The sequence below is a fragment of the Tauraco erythrolophus genome, chromosome Z (assembly GCF_009769465.1).
Source record: "Tauraco erythrolophus isolate bTauEry1 chromosome Z, bTauEry1.pri, whole genome shotgun sequence".
NCBI classification, from domain to species: Eukaryota; Metazoa; Chordata; class Aves; order Musophagiformes; family Musophagidae; genus Tauraco; species Tauraco erythrolophus.
Genome location: NC_141496.1, coordinates 65,780,415 through 65,798,360, shown reverse-complemented (window position 1 = coordinate 65,798,360; position 17,946 = coordinate 65,780,415). Strand labels below are relative to the sequence as shown.

Below are 17,946 nucleotides of genomic sequence, written 5' to 3'. Positions count from 1 at the left end.
CTTTAGATCCAAACTAGATCTACCCTTTTTCAGTTTAAAGCCATTGCCCCTTGTCCTATCACTACATGCTCTTGTAACAAGTCCCTCTCCAGCTTTCTTGTAGGCTCCTTTAGGTACTGGAAGGCTGCTGGAAGATCTCCCCGGAGCCTTCTCTTCTCCAACCAGAACAACCTCATATCCCTCAGCCTGTCTTCATAGCAGAGGTGCTGCAGCCCTCTGATCCATCTTTGTGGCCTTCCTCTGGACATGCTCCAACAGCTCCATATTCTTCTTATGTTGGGAACCTCAGAGCTGAACGCAGTATTCCAGGTGGGGTCTCACAGGAGCAGAGTAGAGGGGGAGAATCACTTCCCTTGACCTGCTGGCCACACTTCTTTTGATGCAATCCAGGATACGGTTGGCTTTCTGGGCTGCCAGCGCACATTGCCTGCTCATGTTGAGCTTCTCATCCACCAGCACTCCCAAGTTCTTCCCCTCAGGGCTGTTCTCAATCCATTCTGTACCCAGCCTGTACTTGTGCTTGGGATTGCCCCGACCCATGTGCAGGACCTTATACTTGGCCTTGTTGAACTCCATGAGGTTCACATGGGCCCACCTCTCAAGCTTGTCAAGATCCCTCTGGATGGCATCCCTTCCCTCCAGCGTGTCGACCACACCACACAGCTTGGTGTCATCAGCAAACTTGCTGAGGGTGCACTCGATCCCACTGTCCGTGTCGCCAGCAAAGATGTTTAACAGCACCGGCCCCAGTACTGACCTCTAAGGAATGCCACTCATCACTCACAATAGAGAAGTAACAGTAGTTTGGAACTGGTTTAGTTGCAGGTGGTCAGAAGTGATGGTCAGAACTCAATTTGTTTAGGCATACAAATGTCACCTCTGTCTTGTGAGATTTATTTTTTTTTCAACTTTCATTTTTTCATTATGATCACCTTAACATGCTTCCTCTCCATACACCCAGAAATACCTTTTGCGATGGATGTTTTGTGTATAAATGCCTTTGGGTAAAGCATTGATAGCTGTTTGTGTTTTAAAGGAGTGCTGAAAGCAGAGCTATGTTTCCACCTTTCTTCAACCCTCCTTCCTTACTTATCTGCTTGCTGGTTTATTTACAAGCAGTCTATTTTCTTTTGACAGACAAAAGTCTGCACTTCAACTTTTTTTTTTTTTTTTCAGTCTTAAAGGTTTAAAGAATGTTGAGTCTTGTCTTTGCTATCATACTTGACATGCTTTCTCACAAGGTGCCAGTAAGTGAATTAAGAGATGTGTTGTTCAGCAATGGGAGGATTTTTTTTCAGTCTTTTAGGGTATGTGAGTAAAATATGTACAAATAAAGAAAAAAAAATATTCTCTGACGTATTTTCATCTTTTTCTGTTAGCCCTTACCTAACCAACATTTATGATGTGATGAGTCTACTACAGTGTACATCATCTATAGTATTTTTAAGGAAAAATGGTACAAAAGAAGAGTTCACAAAATATGAGCGTAGCAGAAAGTAGGCAGAGCAAAAAACTGTGGTATATGTGATGTATCCTCAGGTTGACCACTGTAAATGTGAAGTTGGCATTCTATGTAAAGCTGTCATGCTTGTTCTTTTAGGCGTGTTCTGTGTAAATAGCTTCTGAGTTGAGGGAGTTTTTTGATTTCTTAAAAGGAATTGTAAGAAACCAGTGGTAAAGTTGCAGAGAAATTAGTCTGCCCCCCGAAGAAAACACTATGAAGGGAGATGATGCAGTTCTGTTTGGCTTCCTAACCCAGGGACACAGGTAGTCGCCGTGCAGTTAGCTAGTGATTTGCTTCCTAACAGCTGCAGTGTATGAATTCTAACAATTTGGAGGGGATCTCAGTTATTGCAGGGAGGGAACATAAAAATACAGAATGAAAATTCAGGAAAACCAGTTTTTGTTAATCCTGCTGCTCATGTAACTACTGATTTCTTTTGAGGATCATTCTTAAAACATCTGTGTCATGAAAGTGAATTCTCAAAGTAAACAAATTGCCCATATTGTTACGGACTTATTTAATGTGAGTTAACTGAAGTGTCTTCTGTATCTCTTGTTAACCAGCTGGATGGATGCTGTGTGGCAAAGTGGGTAGTGAGGGTAGTGAGGCCAAAAGACCATACCAGAATTTTCTGGAGTTCCTGAGTCTCTGGTGAGGTTGGGTCAAAAGTGTCCTTAAAGCATTTTAAAGCAAAGACTTATGCCATTTATTTCATTTATTATTCTTTAACATTATGATTCTGTGTTAGGTCAAGTGTTTGTTTCCTATCAGTTATTTTTTGGATACTGCATTTTCTGTTTGGGACTGATGTCCCAAAGAGTCAAATGTTTCAAGCAGCTTAGTTCTTCCCTACCTTTGTGTTTCTCCCTTTTCTGCTGTTTTACCCTTTTGTGTTTTTCACTCAAGTTTAATAGTGACAAAAAGGAGTAGCAAAGTCAAATAGTCTTTATCAGGAGGCAAGACATAGGAAATTATTCTATGATTGTACAAGGCTGTAGAAGAGCCTTGTCTTCAAGGCACCAGATGGCTAGTTTTGGAGGCCATTTACGTCTCTGGGGATTTTCGAATTAGGGCACATTGTCCAGAAAACAGATACTGAAATGATTGCCTACTAAACTATTTTTAGTTTTGATCTTCTGAAGATCTCGAATTTATACAATTTGTGGAAGAAATGCTAGTTAAGGTTTATTGCATCTCTGTAGAGCAAGGGCCCAGAATAACTGCTAAAGCTCTTAGGATCTCTGTAGACAGCAATAGGTGAAAATACTTAAATACTTTTTAGTACAGTTGGGGTGACTGTTGTTTAATGCTTTATTATTTATTATCCAGCATCTTTGGAGCTATTGTTTAGTGTCAGTGCTACAAAGTTATGCTATACTAACTTAATCAGTATAGCTGACGTGGCAAAGATGTTCTTCTCAGACATGAAAGTAACTTGGAATTGCTCGTTCTGAGAGAGTTAGTCCTGTTCTGAGAAACAGAATGAGTCACCAATAAGAACATTTTGACCTGATGACCCTATTGTTCTTGGGTTATGGATGTAGTGCACCTGGAGAATCACTGCTTACCAATACACTCGCTTGTTCTCTTATGTAGACTATGAGCTCACAGATGCTTGGAGTTAGAAGTTCCTAACGATTATGTTTGGTATAGAAAATAAATTTCCAGCCATGTTGGGGACCCATGTGGTACCTTTTCAAAGTGCTTCAGCCTCCTTGTCTTGGCAGTCCATGTAATTAAATTAAGAGGTAATTTCCTACAAAACATTCATGTTTTATGCCTTTATCTTGCTTTGCCTAACTTTGGTGTCTTGGTTTTGTTGCTCCGTGTATCCAAAACTTTCGTGCTCATCTCAGCTCGTTTGACAAGCCGTGCTGGAGCTTCCTGGATTGTTCTCATGGCTTTCCAGGCTTTTTCCTTGCTTTTGCTACCTCCCAACTCAATTAAGCTTGTCCTTTTCAAGCCTATTGCTGAAGGAATGAAAATACTTAGATGAGCTGAACTGCACCTCTTGCAGATTATTGTGTTCTGCATTCTTGTGACCACTGGAGCTGTTTATATTCTCTTAGCTGTTTATATTCTCTTAGGAGCATTGGCATCAAAATGGGAGAGCTGTCATGTAACCTCAGGAGAGGGGAAACTGGGACATGTGGATATCTGTGTTCGCCAGGAGTCTCCAGAGGTCTCAATGGAAAATACAGTTAGCAGGCTGAGGTTGAAACAACACCTCTGGAGACATGTTTCTGGGACGTGAAAGTGATTCTGAGCTCTGGTAAACAAAATGCAGAGAAGAAAGGGTCAAACATTGCTCCAACTGCTTGGATTCTCTGTGAGGAGGATGTATGCGAAATTACAAAACTAAGCTTAGAGCTTTGTTTTTATAGTGTTAACAAGGAAGGCTTTTGCACGTGAAGCAAACTGCTATTGTTAGGAGTTTGACTCACAAAAAAGAAGGGGAAGCAGAACTTGGTTAGTATGTGTATAAGAAAAGAAATGTGGCAGTCTGATCTCCGGTTATGTCTGAACTCCTGGAGTTTTGCTCTAGATATGGCATATTTTCTATTTTAAAAACTTAGGTAGTGAGAGCTTAATTTAAGTTTACTTTCCCAGGCAATGCAGATGATACTTTCTAGAAAACATTGTGTCACAAACAGAGCAGATGGAGGCAGGTTTTCAGGACCAGATTTGCCTTACTGTCTCCAGAAGTGCAGGCACAATTATCGTCAACCATGAACACTTATGCTTCAACTTCACAAATCAAGTGTCATAAAAACAGATTTGATCTGTGATTTATTGGTCTGTCTGTGTTGATTTCATTGTTTATACCTATGTTAAAGAAGGCATATGTGCTCTTGTACTGTGAGGTTGTATTTGGAAAAGGAGAGGCAAGAGATATCATTCCTATAGGCTTCTAGAAGTCCAGTGGCTGATCTTCATTACTGTAGAAAGGCTACTAGAATGCTTCCTTTGGCATTTGGAGGTGACTCAGAGACTGTTGAAGTAGGAGCAGCCCTGAGAAAAGGGTAGTGTGCTGAAACTGAAGATGGGTATCTCACAAGTCACAAGGTTGTTCATTCAAAGTCTCCTTTAAATATACGTTTACATTTCTGTTGACTATTCTCTATTTTCCCACTTTCTATTATCACTGTTATTAGCATACTGATGCTCTCAGAGAAGGGTTGAGAGTTCAAAGCATATATAACTGGTGATAAATCCAGTGTCTTAGGTTCTAACTCTCTTTTGCCTTGCATATTTTCAGTTGTTTGTTTGCTGCTAGAGACAAACACCCTGTGCATGTGGGAATGCTCACAGGCAGGCAAACAAACTTACACACCTCAATAACCAGTCACCTCTTAAAAACATCTGCAGTTTAGCAGTGGTCACATTCCTTGACTTCTAACTGCCTCAGTGCCATGTTTAAGGTATAAAAAGAGGTACAGCTGAGGAGGAAAATGGCTCTACAGCATCGTAGACTTATGTGTGTTGAATGCATTGTAAACTTATGGGATTCTTTTTGCATCTTCTTGCATTCCAGTGCTAGCAGTGTTTCAGTATTGGGCAATGTCTGTCTTTGTAGTGAAAGTGAGGCTGTGGGACCTTTGTGGCAAAACAGGGGAGGAAGGTGAAATTAGGATATGCTGCAAGAGCTGATTTGGGTTTGGGGGCTGTTTTTGAGTGTTTGACTGGCATTGGTTGCATAAAGGCAGATAAGGACAGCTTTGGTCTTTTCAGAGCTCATGAAGTATTTGCTCTGTGTGTGTGCTTTGTCTAGTTCATGTCATGAAGCTCTGAATCAGGCATCCACCCCTTTATTACTTGTCTAGAAACAGTATAAGGAATGTCCTAAAAACTAACTGTGTTTTTAAGGGTAGTTAAAACTAATCTTCATGAACATTTAAGCTGCAGCTGGAATAGCAGAAAAAGCTGCCCATTATCACCTGAATTCTGATCACCTCACTGGTAAAATGGGTGAATGAACTGCTGCAATTGAACATTTACATTAGGTGTTAACTGAGGTAAATCCACTGTCCAGGTTCACTGGGTGTTCTTACAAATACATATCTTACAATATGTGGGAAAGCTGTGTTTCCCTCAGTGGCAGTGCTGCCCTAACGTGGGGTCAAGAAATGAAAGAGGTTGCAACTACTTCTTTTTAATCTGCATAGTATCTTCTCAGTGATGTTTGTGTCTGCCTCTCTTCATCTGTTGTACCTGTTGGGTAGATTACTAGGAGCACTGAGTAACAAGGAGGGCTGCTAGGTATTACCATGTTGAATATAGAGGTCTTCTATTTTTTCCATAATCTGAAAGATTATTTGCTCTAACTGGTAATCGAGTTTAGTAGTTGTTAGGAGGCTATTAGGATGTACAGATGAAATTTCAGACAAACCCACACAGTAAATAAGTACTTTGTAAAAGTAAATAAATAGTGATGGCAGTGATTTTTTTATATTTTTGGCTGTTAAAAAATTCCCCATGTGGGAGTAATGATAGGGATAGCATGAATGATGAAGGAGCATATACTTGGGAACTTGAGAGGGGGAGAAAAAGATAATAACTTGGTATTTCAGGAAGAAGAGGTTTTATTTTCTGTTGCATGCAGCTCTACAGTAATGCAAAGTGAATGAAAAATTTCACAATTACAACAGCCTTGGTGTGCAGATATTTCTTTGAACTTTTCTTTCATTTATGTGATTCAGTTTGTTCAGGAATAAAAAAAAATAGCTTGGTTTCCACTCTGTACCTGCAGTTTTGAGTAATCCTCACTATTCAGGAGACTGAAGCTAGAGGCCTCTCATTTTAAGGGCAGCGATCCTTCCCACCTAACTCCCAGTAATATTACAGAGCACAAGCTTGCAGGCTGGTAGATGCCAGCCTCAGCTGCTGAATGTAATTTTTACCAGGCTCCTGCTGTATCGTTTGCTCATGTAGCCCCAGTGCTTTCCTCCTGTGCTTACAGTATTAGTATGTTTCGTGCATTTGCCTCTTATTTGATATGCACAGGCAGATATAACATAAACTGTGTTCGAGGCATATGATGAATATTAGGTAGCTTTTCCTTCTTGATAAGTAAAAAGCAGAGAACCTGAATTGCCCTTTTCAACCAAAAGCATGTTATCATTTCACAGAAGTGTATTAGCCCTGTCCTACGGAACTAAACGTCTGACTATGCTTGTTTTTTTTCCAGCTGAACTCTACATTAAAAACATTTTAACATCATAGCTATTTTCACCTTGGAGTTCATTCTCGTAAACTTTGTAGCATGGTTGCCAGTAGTGGAGAGAAATGATTTCCTGTAAAAACTGGGAGAGTTTCCCATCATAAGATGCTGCATCTGTTATAAAAAAAATGTAGGAAACATTGCCAGTTAGACAACTCAGGATCTGTGTCTAGCAATCCAGATTGTAGGTTAGGGATTTGACTCTAGGAGAACTAACATTAAATAGCTTACTGATGCAGGCTGCTGATAGTGCTTGAGTTATAAAATCTGGATTGTGCTTTTCTCTCTCAACATAAGCTCTTGAAAGGAGATCTAGACATAGAACTATTACAAGCATCAAGCAGGGTCTTCAGTCTTTCTAATGGTTTCTGAGAGACTGCTTGTATTGAGAGCACTTACTTTAGTTGCTGCTTTGTATTGGGTTCTTGTTAAAGGATGCTGTGCACTCATCATAACATAGAACCATAGAAAGGTTTGGGTTGGAAGAGACCTTAAAGATCATCTACTTCCAACTCCCCTTCCCGGTATCCCTTCAAGGAAGAGATTGTATGTAATCCAGGCAAGTGGGTCAACACAGAGAGGGATATCCAGTACCAGAGGGAACTAGCTGAGCGAGAAGTGATTTATTATGACCCTCTGAGAAACAGGTGGTTACCAAAGCTCCAGATGAAGTCTAGTGGACACAGCTTATGTGGCAGAAGGTTCTATGGAGTGCATCACCATCATATTCTTCCTCACTGGCAGGAATGGATCTCAGACAAGATGCGCACCTGTGGGTGATGTGGTTACCCAACTCTGGAAATATGAATAGACTGCTTCTCTATGGGCCTGCATCTTGGCTATGGAGAAACTGTCCGAGGAGTTCTCGTAATGTTGAAAGTAGCCACCAGATGGTTGGAGGCCTATGCCGTGCCCCATACCACCACGTGAACGCTATCCTGGACCTTGAAAAACAAGTCTTGTGATGGCATGGCACCCCAGAAAGAACTGAAGACTCTTAGACTCTTGATCTCTTGGAATTCTCTCTCTTTCTCTCTTTTTTTGAACCTCTTGCTTGCACGGGATTGCAGTTTCGGGACTTAACCGTTTTGGAATCTTTTGCCGTATGAGCTCTGATAGAATTAAATCTGGCCAGGGACATCAAGAGCAACAAGAAGAACTTCTGTAGGTGTATCGGTGATAAAAGGATGACTAGAGAAAATGTGGGTCGTATATGTATATATGTGTGTGTGTATATATATATAGATGTATATAAGAGTAAGTGATGCACAATATAATTGCCCACCAGTTGGTGACCAACGCCTGTCCTGTCCCAGCAAACATAGCATATCGCTTGCCATGGTGGGTTTGTGGAAGCGCGATATAAGCAATCTGCCAAGCCTCCCCATTTTTACATTTTAACCAATGTCCTCCATGCCAAAGAGGTTTTAACCTGGCTTGCTTGATGGAAGTGCATGTTTCACATTCATAGCTAACCAGTGCAATAGTGTCCATAGTTAAGTCCACTTGTATGTGGCATCTCTTCCTTGATGGCCTGAGGCATCGTGGGCCCAAGAAGCTAAACATTTTCACCTTTATGTTGCCAGTCCGGATCCACCTGAGCCACTTCAATCTTCGCAGCCTGATTCACTTGCTCATTATTTTGATATTCTTCAGTGGCCCAGCTCTTGCTCACGTGAGCATCTACATGATGTGCTTTTTTAACTAGCTTCTCTACCCATGCTGCAATATCTTGGCACAATGGGGCAGCCCAGATGGGTTTGCCTCTGAGATGCCAGCGGCTCTGCTGCCGTTGCTGTAACCATCCCCACAGGGCGTTTGCCACCATCCATGAGTCGGTGTAGAGATAGAGCACTGGCCGCTTTTCTTGCTTAGCAATATCTAAAGCCAGTTGGATGGCTTCCACCTCTGTAGACTGACTTGATTCACCTTCTCCTTCAGTAGCTTCTGCGCTTTGTCATGTTGGACTCCACACAGCAGCCTTCCACCTTTGATGTTTTCCTACAAGGCGACAGGACCTATCAGTGAAGAGGGCATATTATTTCTCGTTATCTGATAGTTTATTATACGGTGGGGCCTTTTCAGCACATGTCACCTCCTCCTCCTCTGGCGACATTTCGAAGTCTTTACCTTTGGGCCAGTTAGTGATCCCTTTCAAAATTCCTGGGCAATTGGGGTTTCCTGTCTGAGCTCTTTGTGTGATCAGTGCGATCCACTTACCCCATGTGGCATCAGTTGTGTGATGTGTAGAGGGGACATTCCCATTGAACATCCAGCCCAGCACCAGCAGTTGGAATGTCAGAAGGAACTTGGCTTCAGTACCAATCACTTCAGAAGCAGCTCAAACTCCTTCATATGCTGCCAATATCTCCTTTTCTGTTGGAGTATAGCAGGCTTCTGATCCTCTGTATCCCTGACTCCAAAACCCGAGAGGTCGACCTCGAATCTCCCCTGGTGTATTCTGCCAGAGACTCCAGGTAGGACCATTCTCCCTGGCTGTGGTGCAGGGCACATTTTTAACATCTTGACCTGTCTGGCCTCGTCCCAGGGCTACTGCATGAACCATTTCTTGTTTAATTTGTTCAGAGTCTTGTTGTTGCTCAGGGTCCCATGTAAAATCATTCCTCTTTTGGGTCGCGTGATAAAGAGGGCTTACAATCTGGCTGTAATCTGGATATGCGTTCTCCAGAAACCCACAATGCCTAAAAAAGCTTGCCTTTCCTTTCTATTGATGGAGACATAGCTGTTATTTTGTTAATCACATCCATTGGGATCTGATGACCATTCATCTTGCCATTTTATTGCTAAAAACTGAATCTCCCATGCAGGTCGCTTGACCTTACTGTCTTTTATGGCAAAACTGGCTCTTGGAAGGATTTGGGTTACTTTCTCCCCTTTCTCAAAAACTTCTTCTGCTGTGTTGCCCCATACAATGATGTTGTCAATGTACTGGAGGTGTTCTGGAGCTTCACCCTGTTCCAGTGCAGTCTGCATCAGTCCATTGCAAATGATAGGACTGTGTTTCCACTCCTAGGGCAGTCAATTCCAGGTGTACTGGGCGCCTCTCCACATGAAAGCAAACTGTGGCCTGCACTCTTCTGCCAAAGGAACTGAGGAAAACACAGTGATATCAGTTGTGGCATACCACTTGGCTGCCTTTGACTCCAATTCATATTGAAGTTCTAGCATGCCCAGCATGACAGCACTCAGTGGTGGCGTGACCTGGTGGCGTGGTTTAGGGGAACAAGGAGGACCCGGGCAACTACAGGCCGGTCAGCCTCACCTCTGTGCCTGGCAAGGTCATGGAGCAGATTCTCCTGGGAACCATGCTAAGGCACATGGAGAGCAAGGAGGTGGTGGGTGACAGCCAACATGGCTTCACCAAAGGCAGATCGTGCCTGACCAACTTGGTGGCCTTTTATGATGGGGTGACAGCATCGGTGGACAAGGGTCGACCAATGGATGTCATCTACCTGGACTTGTGCAAAGCTTTTGACACTGTCCCGCACGACATTCTTCTCTCTAAACTAGAGAGGCATGGGTTTGATGGATGGACCACTCGGTGGATAAGGAATTGGCTCAATGGCCGTACTCAGAGAGTAGTGGTCAACGGCTCGATGTCCATGTGGAGACCGGTCACGAGTGGCGTCCCTCAGGGGTCCGTGTTGGGCCCGGCCCTCTTCAACATCTTTGTCGGTGACGTGGACAGTGGCATGGAGTGCACCCTCAGCAAGTTCGCCGATGACACCAAGCTGTGTGGTGCCGTCGACACGCTGGAAGGGAGGGATGCCATCCAGAGGGACCTCGACAGGCTGGAGAGGTGGGCCCGTACCAACCTCATGAAGTTTAACCAGGCCAAGTGCAAGGTCCTACATCTGGGTCATGGCAATCCCAGGCACAAATACAGACTGGGCGGAGAATGGATCGTGAGCAGCCCTGAGGAGAAGGACTTGGGAGTACTGGTGGACAAGAAGCTCAATATGAGCCGGCAATGTGCTCTTGCGGCCCAGAAGGCCAACCGCGTCCTGGGCTGCATCAAGAGGAGCGTGGCCAGCAGGTCGAGGGAGGTGATTCTCCCCCTCTACTCTGCCCTCGTGAGACCTCACTTGGAGTATTGCGTCCAGTTCTGGAGTCCCCAACATAAGAAGGACATGGACCAGTTGGAGAGGGTCCAGAGGAGGGCCACGAAGATGATAAGAGGGCTGGAGCACCTTTCCTATGAGGACAGGCTGAAAGAGTTGGGGCTGTTCAGCCTGGAGAAGAGGAGGCTCCGGGGTGACCTTATAGCGGTCTTCCAGTACCTCAAGGGGGCCTACAAGAAAGATGGGGAGAGGCTGTTCAAGAGGGCCAGTTGTGATAGGACAAGGGGTAATGGTTTTAAAATAGAGGGAGGTAGATTCAGGTTGGATATTAGGAAAAAATTTTTTACCATGAGAGTTGTAGAACACTGGAACAGGTTGCCCAGAGAGGTGGTGGATGCTCCATCCCTGGAGACGTTCAAGGCCCGGTTGGATGAGGCCCTGAGCAACCTGATCTAGTTGGAGATATCCCTGTTCCTTGCAGGGGGGTTGGACTAGATGACCTTTGAAGGTCCCTTCCAGCCCTAACCATTCTATGATTCTATGATTCTATGACCTCAGTCAGACCACGATAGTCTACTGCCAGTCTCCCATCTCCCTTGGGCTTTCACATTGGCCATATGGGGCTGTTAAAAGGTGAGCGGGTCTTGCTGATCACTCCTTGACTCTCCAGTCGACAAATCACCTTATGGATAGGAATCACAGAGTCTCGGTTGGTGCAATATTGCTGTTGGTGCACTGTTGTAGTAGCAATTGGCACCTGTTGTTCTGCGACCCTCAGCAATCCCACAGCAGAAGGGTCCTCTGAGAGACCAGGCAAAGTAAACAGCTGCTTGACTTCCTCTGCCACTAAGGCGGCTACGCCGAAGGCCCGCTGATACCCTTTTGGGCCCTTGAAATACCCTCTCAACACAGTCTATGCCAAGGATCAGTGGAGCCAGTGGACCAGCTGCAATGGGTGCTTTTGCCACTCTTTCCCTGTTAGGTTCACTTCGGTGTCCAACACAGCCAGCTGTTGGGACTCTCATGTCACTCCAGAAATACAGATGGATTCTGCCCCTCTAAAGTTGAAAGGTATCAGGGTGCATTGGGCACCATGTTCGCTAAAGCCTTATACTTCTGGGTGCCTGATGTGCCAGGCTATCAAATCCACAGTCCAGTAAACTCGATTGTCCCTTTACTCCACCTGGCTGGAGGCAGGGCCCCTTTAATATTGGTTAGCATATCCATAACTCACTCCTTCTGCAGGAGGATCAACAGGATTAGGATCAAGGAAAGGACTGAGAGAAGGATTAGCTCTCCTAGTTAGTCTGAACTGCTCACTGGAGAGTGGAGCAAGGAAAGGATTAAGGGTAGGATTAGCTCTCCCACTCGATTTAGAAAACTGTTCACTGGAGACTGGAGCAAGAATTTTCCTGGAAGAACTGAAAAAGTCCCTATTTCTATTTGGTTTTCCTTGCAACTGATGTACCCATGCCTCTAGGACCACGGTAGGTTTTCCATCCCACCTTCTCATGTCTTCTCCATGATCATGCAGGTAAATCCACAGTCTGCCCCGTGGTGTATACTCTCTCTTGAGTAGGGGAACATTTGCTTCTAACAGCTGAAATTCCAGAACGTACAAGTGGGGAGTAGGATGTTTCTTATTTGGTAAATACCAAGAGACAACATGTCAGCATGTAAGGTGCTAAATAATACGACTCTGAAAACAACTTTGAGAGCACATAAGACCACATTCCAGCCAGCAACATCCAAGGAAACATAATCAATGTTTATAGCAAATTTGTTTTAACACACTCCGTTAAATCTGTCATTATCTCAACTCTTTGAGCCCCGCATTGTGCACCCAAAAGGACTATCAGGGTTTAGCCCAGCCAGCAACTATATGCCACACAGCTGCTCGCTCACCTTCCCCCATCCCTGGGGAACAGGGAAGAAAATTAGAGGGGAAAAGAGAAGGAGACTTGTGGGTTGAGATAAGAAACGTGTAATAATAACAATAAAATTAAAAGTGATAATGATAATAATATGAATATACATAAAATATATTAAAATTATAATAATATATACACACAAGTGTTGCATACTATAATTGCCCACCACCCAGTGACTCATCCCAGACTAAAATCAAAACACAGAGCTCTTCTAGCTGCTTAAAAGGAAAACTGACTCTCTCTCAGTTGAAACTAGGACAATTGCTTATGCCCTGCTGTGTTGTCCCTCCAACAAATGTTGAGGTGGTTGGAGTCCATCATGAGGACTAGGGCTCATGAACGTGAGGCTGGTGCTATCTGCCTATAGAGAATCTCTGCTCAGTCTTTCTGGTCAGGTGGCCTGTAGCAGACCCCCACTATAATGTCATCTGTCCTTGCCCCTCCTTTAACCGTCACCGATAAGCTCTCAGTTGGCTCCTCATCCATCCTCAGGCAGAGCTCCACGGACTGCATGGACTCCTCTGGTCATTGACGTAGAGGTTGACACCTCCTCCTTGTCTCCCCTGCCTGTCCTTCCTAATGAGCCTCTATCGTTCCATTGCAACGCTCCAGTCTAAGTATTCATCCCACCACGTCTCCATGGTGCCAGTAAGATCATAACCCTGCAGGCCTGCGCAAGTCTCTACCTCCTCTTGTTTATGCCCCATGCTATGTGCATTTGCATAGAGGCATTTTGTGATGAATCTGACTTCCTGGCTGGAGTGGCTGGAGTTCCTTTCTGCTGCTCTTCAGGTGCCTTCAGCTTGTCTTGATCAAGCCTGGTATTATCTCCCTCCCCCTTCAAGTCTAGTTTAAAGCCCTGTTAATAAAGCCCTGGAGTCTCTTTTGTTTGCCCTTGGACTGTGCCTTGCGGCTTCATCACTACCCACATGGAATAGCAGTAATAGGTAGTAGTCCGAGGGCCGTACCAGGCTAGGAAGTTTCCTAGCAATTTCCTTAACCCAGGCCCCAGGCAGGCAGCAGACTTCCCTAGGAGGAGGGTGTGGCTGGCATATTGGACCCTGTGTTCCCCTCAGAAGGGAGTGACGTACAACCATAACCTGTCTTTTCTTTCTTGTGAGGTGGTTACTATACAGGGGATAGGTCTTTCTGACCCTGGCAACACCTCTGGAATGCAGCTGAAATGTACCAGGAATGCAGCTGGCGCTCTGTATTGCAAGAGTGGAACTAGTCCTCAATACACAAAGTGCCTTGTCCCTGTTCTTCTGGCGTAGTTGATCAGTGTACAGTTTTACAGATTTTGCTGCCTTTAAAGTGTCAAACTTCAATGACAGCTCTTGGACTACTTCACTAGAAATGTAACTCTAGGGAAGGCAGTGCTGTAGCAGTCGAACTGTGTGATGGTTTTGGTGGATTTTGCCCTTTGCTTTCTTGGAACTAGATATGCTTGTCTTGGATCATAAGCTCGAGAGGTGTAAGTATGAAGCACATTGTGAGCCTTCATGAAACAACAGGATGTTTTGCATTCTCTTTCCCCTCTATGAGAACTCAAACTGTGAGTTTAGGGAGGCTGCAAAGTTCTCCAGCGAATGATATTTCAAAGTGTTGTGTATTGAAATGTGTTGCTTGAGTCTGGACAACAGGGCCAGAAGTTGCCATATAATGAGATATAGCTTTGCAGAAGATGTTGTCATGATCAAATAATTTGTTCTTTGTGGTGACTACCACTGCTGAAGTAACTCTAAGGAGTTTAGGAACAGCTTTTTGGTGAAGAATTCAGAAAGAGACTGTAAGAAGAGAAACAAAGAAGTTCAAAGACAAGTTGAAAGAAGAATGGTAAAAGGATCTATTTGAAGTTTTTCATTTCAAGACATGTTTCTTCCTTCTCAGTTAAGCATCCTTGGTCAATTTCAGAGGTGTAGTTAAACTACTGGTATACATTTATACAAAATGAACTGGAAGTACTTGGTGATGAAGTAGCCAAATGCTTTGATAATTTTGCTTTTCCTTACACTAATATTGTTTTTTACTTAAATTGTGCATACTACTAGGCCTTTCTTATATGCCTGATTTTTCTGTCCTCTGTGAATATTGCTTAAGAATTTATTTACCTTTTAGTTATTTAATTTATTTTTAAATTTTAATTTGTTCACTATTGAAGTAAAGCTACATCAACCGTAACTGTCTGGGTAGACAGTGTTTCTGGAACAAAATGCTTTTAGGGGGCTGTTCTTGTGACTTTTCCCTCAAAGTCATAAACCAGTTGTCAGTTAAAGCAGAGATATTTCCTATAGGAGCTGCAGGTGTGGAGAGCTCAAGTGGGAACGGGTTGTCCCTGAAGGACTGCAACTCAGGGAGGGGCCCACACTGGAGCAGGCAGGCCTGTGGGGAGGAAGAAATGGCGGAGAGGGGCTGTTACGAACTGACTTCATCACAGTCTACAACTTCCTCAAGGGGGGCAGTGGGGGCGGAGGTGCTGATCTCCTTCCTCTCTCTGGTGACCAGCAATAGGACACAAGGAAATGGAATGAAGCTGCGTCAGGGGAAGTTCAGGTTGGATATTAGGAAAAGGTCACTGAGAGGGTGGTGGGTCACTGTAACAGACTTCCCAGGGAAGTGACTACGACACCAAGCCTGTCAGAGTTCAAGGACACTTAGTTATATGATTTAGTTTTAGGTAGTCCTGTGAGGAGTCCTCTTCTCCATCAAGGAGACTTAATTATTCTTATGGGTCCTTTCCAACATGAGATGTTCTGTGATTCTGTGGTGGTGCCTAAATTTTGAAGTGCCCTAAGATACCAAGATGCAGAATATCTGGATTCCTGACACATAAAACTCATGACTACAATGTTATATACTGAATCCTCTGCATATATTCTGTAGTTGCTGCACTAAAACAAATCTTTTTTTTATGGTTCACAAAAGTTATTCTTTATTTCTTTTAAATTTTCTTTCAAATTTGACTGTAATGTTGTAGATATTTTTCCCGTGCCTTGCCTGTTTTATTGCATGTACGGTTTTAGTCCAGAGAGGGTTTTTGTTTGATTTATCAGAGCAATTTTTTAACAATTAGTTTTGTGGTGGCAGAAACATTCTCATAGCAATCTAAAAATGCTTTGGAGCTAAAAGCTTAATTCCTGGTCTTTCATACAAAGCAGTGGACTGCTTATATTTCGTTCTTTATTCTTCAATCTTTCCCCTGATCTCAATGCTGATACTTTTGACTGATCTCATGAGAGAGCTCCTTACAGAGTTTGAAAGTCGTGTCCTGATTATTCTGAAAACTTTCAGACTTCACAGGCACATTGTATGGACACCTTAAGAAAAACATCCTGTACTGCCTTTCCTTCCTTGTTATATATATTCTTACAAGCATTTTATTAAGAATTTATAGAATTTCCCACATGCCTTAAGAATGCCTCTTAAACGTGCAGTGTCTAGAAACATAGGCTGTCCAGTTGCAAATAGTTCCTCACAGCTACAAAGCAGAACTACTGTGGAAGTAATACTCCTCTCGGTCTGCTTTGTTCACTGGAATCCAGACAGAACGCATGGCTTTGCCGTGCACAGAAAAGAAAATCCATAATTCTGGGCAGTCCATATACTTCAGCCTTCTGCTTAAAGCTCATTTAATGGCTAAGCAGCTGGTTACTTCGGCTTCAACAAGCTAACAGGAACAGAGAAAATCTCGTGCAACTGACCTCATTTCTGAGTCTTCATGCTGGCAAAAAGAGGTAAATAAAAAAGGAACATTAACTTGTGAATGATTCAGGATTTCCAATGGTAACAGAACAGTTCTGGGGTCGACACTGTTAGTATTTTGAGTGTACCAGGTGAGCCAATGGCTGGAGAAAAGTGCAAGCTGCAGTCCTCAGTCTATGATAAAGTTAGGTATTTATGCACAAGGAGACTTAATTCGCAGTTCCATTAGAAGGCTGTCTCCAGGCCAAGAATGCATCTTTAAACTCAGGACTAGTTTCCCCCATGCCTTTTGAAAGGTGTTTTATGGTATCTTCTGGTAGCCATAAAAGACAGTGAAAAAAGAAATTGCCTTATGGCATGTGGTAAGTTTGACAGAAGACTTTCTTGCAGGCCTTACTTATCAAAGGCAGTGGTTATATTCTTACTTCCTCTTAGTTTGATCTATGTCATTGTTTCACTCATTAGGAAGCAAGAACAGCAGGTTCTGCATTTTGATGAATGGGCTGAAGGGGGTCTCATTTCTCCCTAGCACCTGTAACTCACTCCATCTCCTCTGCTATAGTAGCAATTTGTAATAGTAACACTACATTTAGTGGGTTGCAGAGGATGGTCCAGCTGGCTTAGGACATCAGTTGAAGTTCTTATTCCTTCTTCCTTGATAACAATCCTGGCTTTCACGGATGGTCAGATAAGAAATGCACTGGTACCTCTAGTGAGTATTGTAAGCAGAAGTAGATCAGCCTGGCTGCAAAAGTGTCATGCCTTTTCTTAAAAGTGCTGAAGCTGCCAACCCATCACAGGAAGATAAGTAGTTTGACTTCGGAATTGTCTTTGAGTAGAATTTAAAGCAGAGTTTGGGAATTTGTTGCTTTCCTTTTGGTATGTGCTGGCTATGGCTATAAAAGGGTGAGATTATGTCTGTTACGTCTGTTTGTGTTGGAGCAAAAGACCATGAGTTCTTGGGACACATCCTTCTTCCTTAGTCTTTCTTTTCAATGAATAGCAACTAGTGAATGCTTCAGGACAAGCTTAGGAGCAAAAGAAGCAGGGAAGGATCCTTTCTTGGTCTGTTCTTCCAGCTTTTGGCAACTAGTAATGGGTGGTGATCTCATCATCTACAATCACTTTTGATCTACAGCTGTCTATGGCATCCTATGGCAGAAGGTTCCACAGCTGAGAGAACAATTGCATAGTAAAATTAGGACTTAAATGTACAGCTTCACAATGCTGACAGTTGTCCTGAGAGAAGTAGTAAGTGTTTGTTCTCTACTTATTTTCATCACACAGTGATGCATGTCCCTTAGTTACCTCTTCTCTAAGCTGAAACTTACTGGTCTTTTTATGATCTCTTCGTGTCCTGATCATTATTGCTGCAAGTCTCTGTGCTTTCTCCCAGGTTTGAGTCATAACGTGGTTTATGTCTTTGACTCTTGCTGCTCTGCATCTGCCTCCTTGACAAATTCAGCTCTCTTGTAATCTTCACACCTCATTACCTGAGGGCTGGTG

General features: G+C 43.4%; 1 protein-coding gene across 1 annotated transcript in view; it reads left to right on the top strand.

Moving 5' to 3' along the window:
* Nucleotides 1-17,946, top strand: part of RNF38 (ring finger protein 38) — a 127,956-nt gene that overhangs the window by 10,533 nt on the left and 99,477 nt on the right. The gene's annotated exons all lie outside the window — the stretch shown is intronic.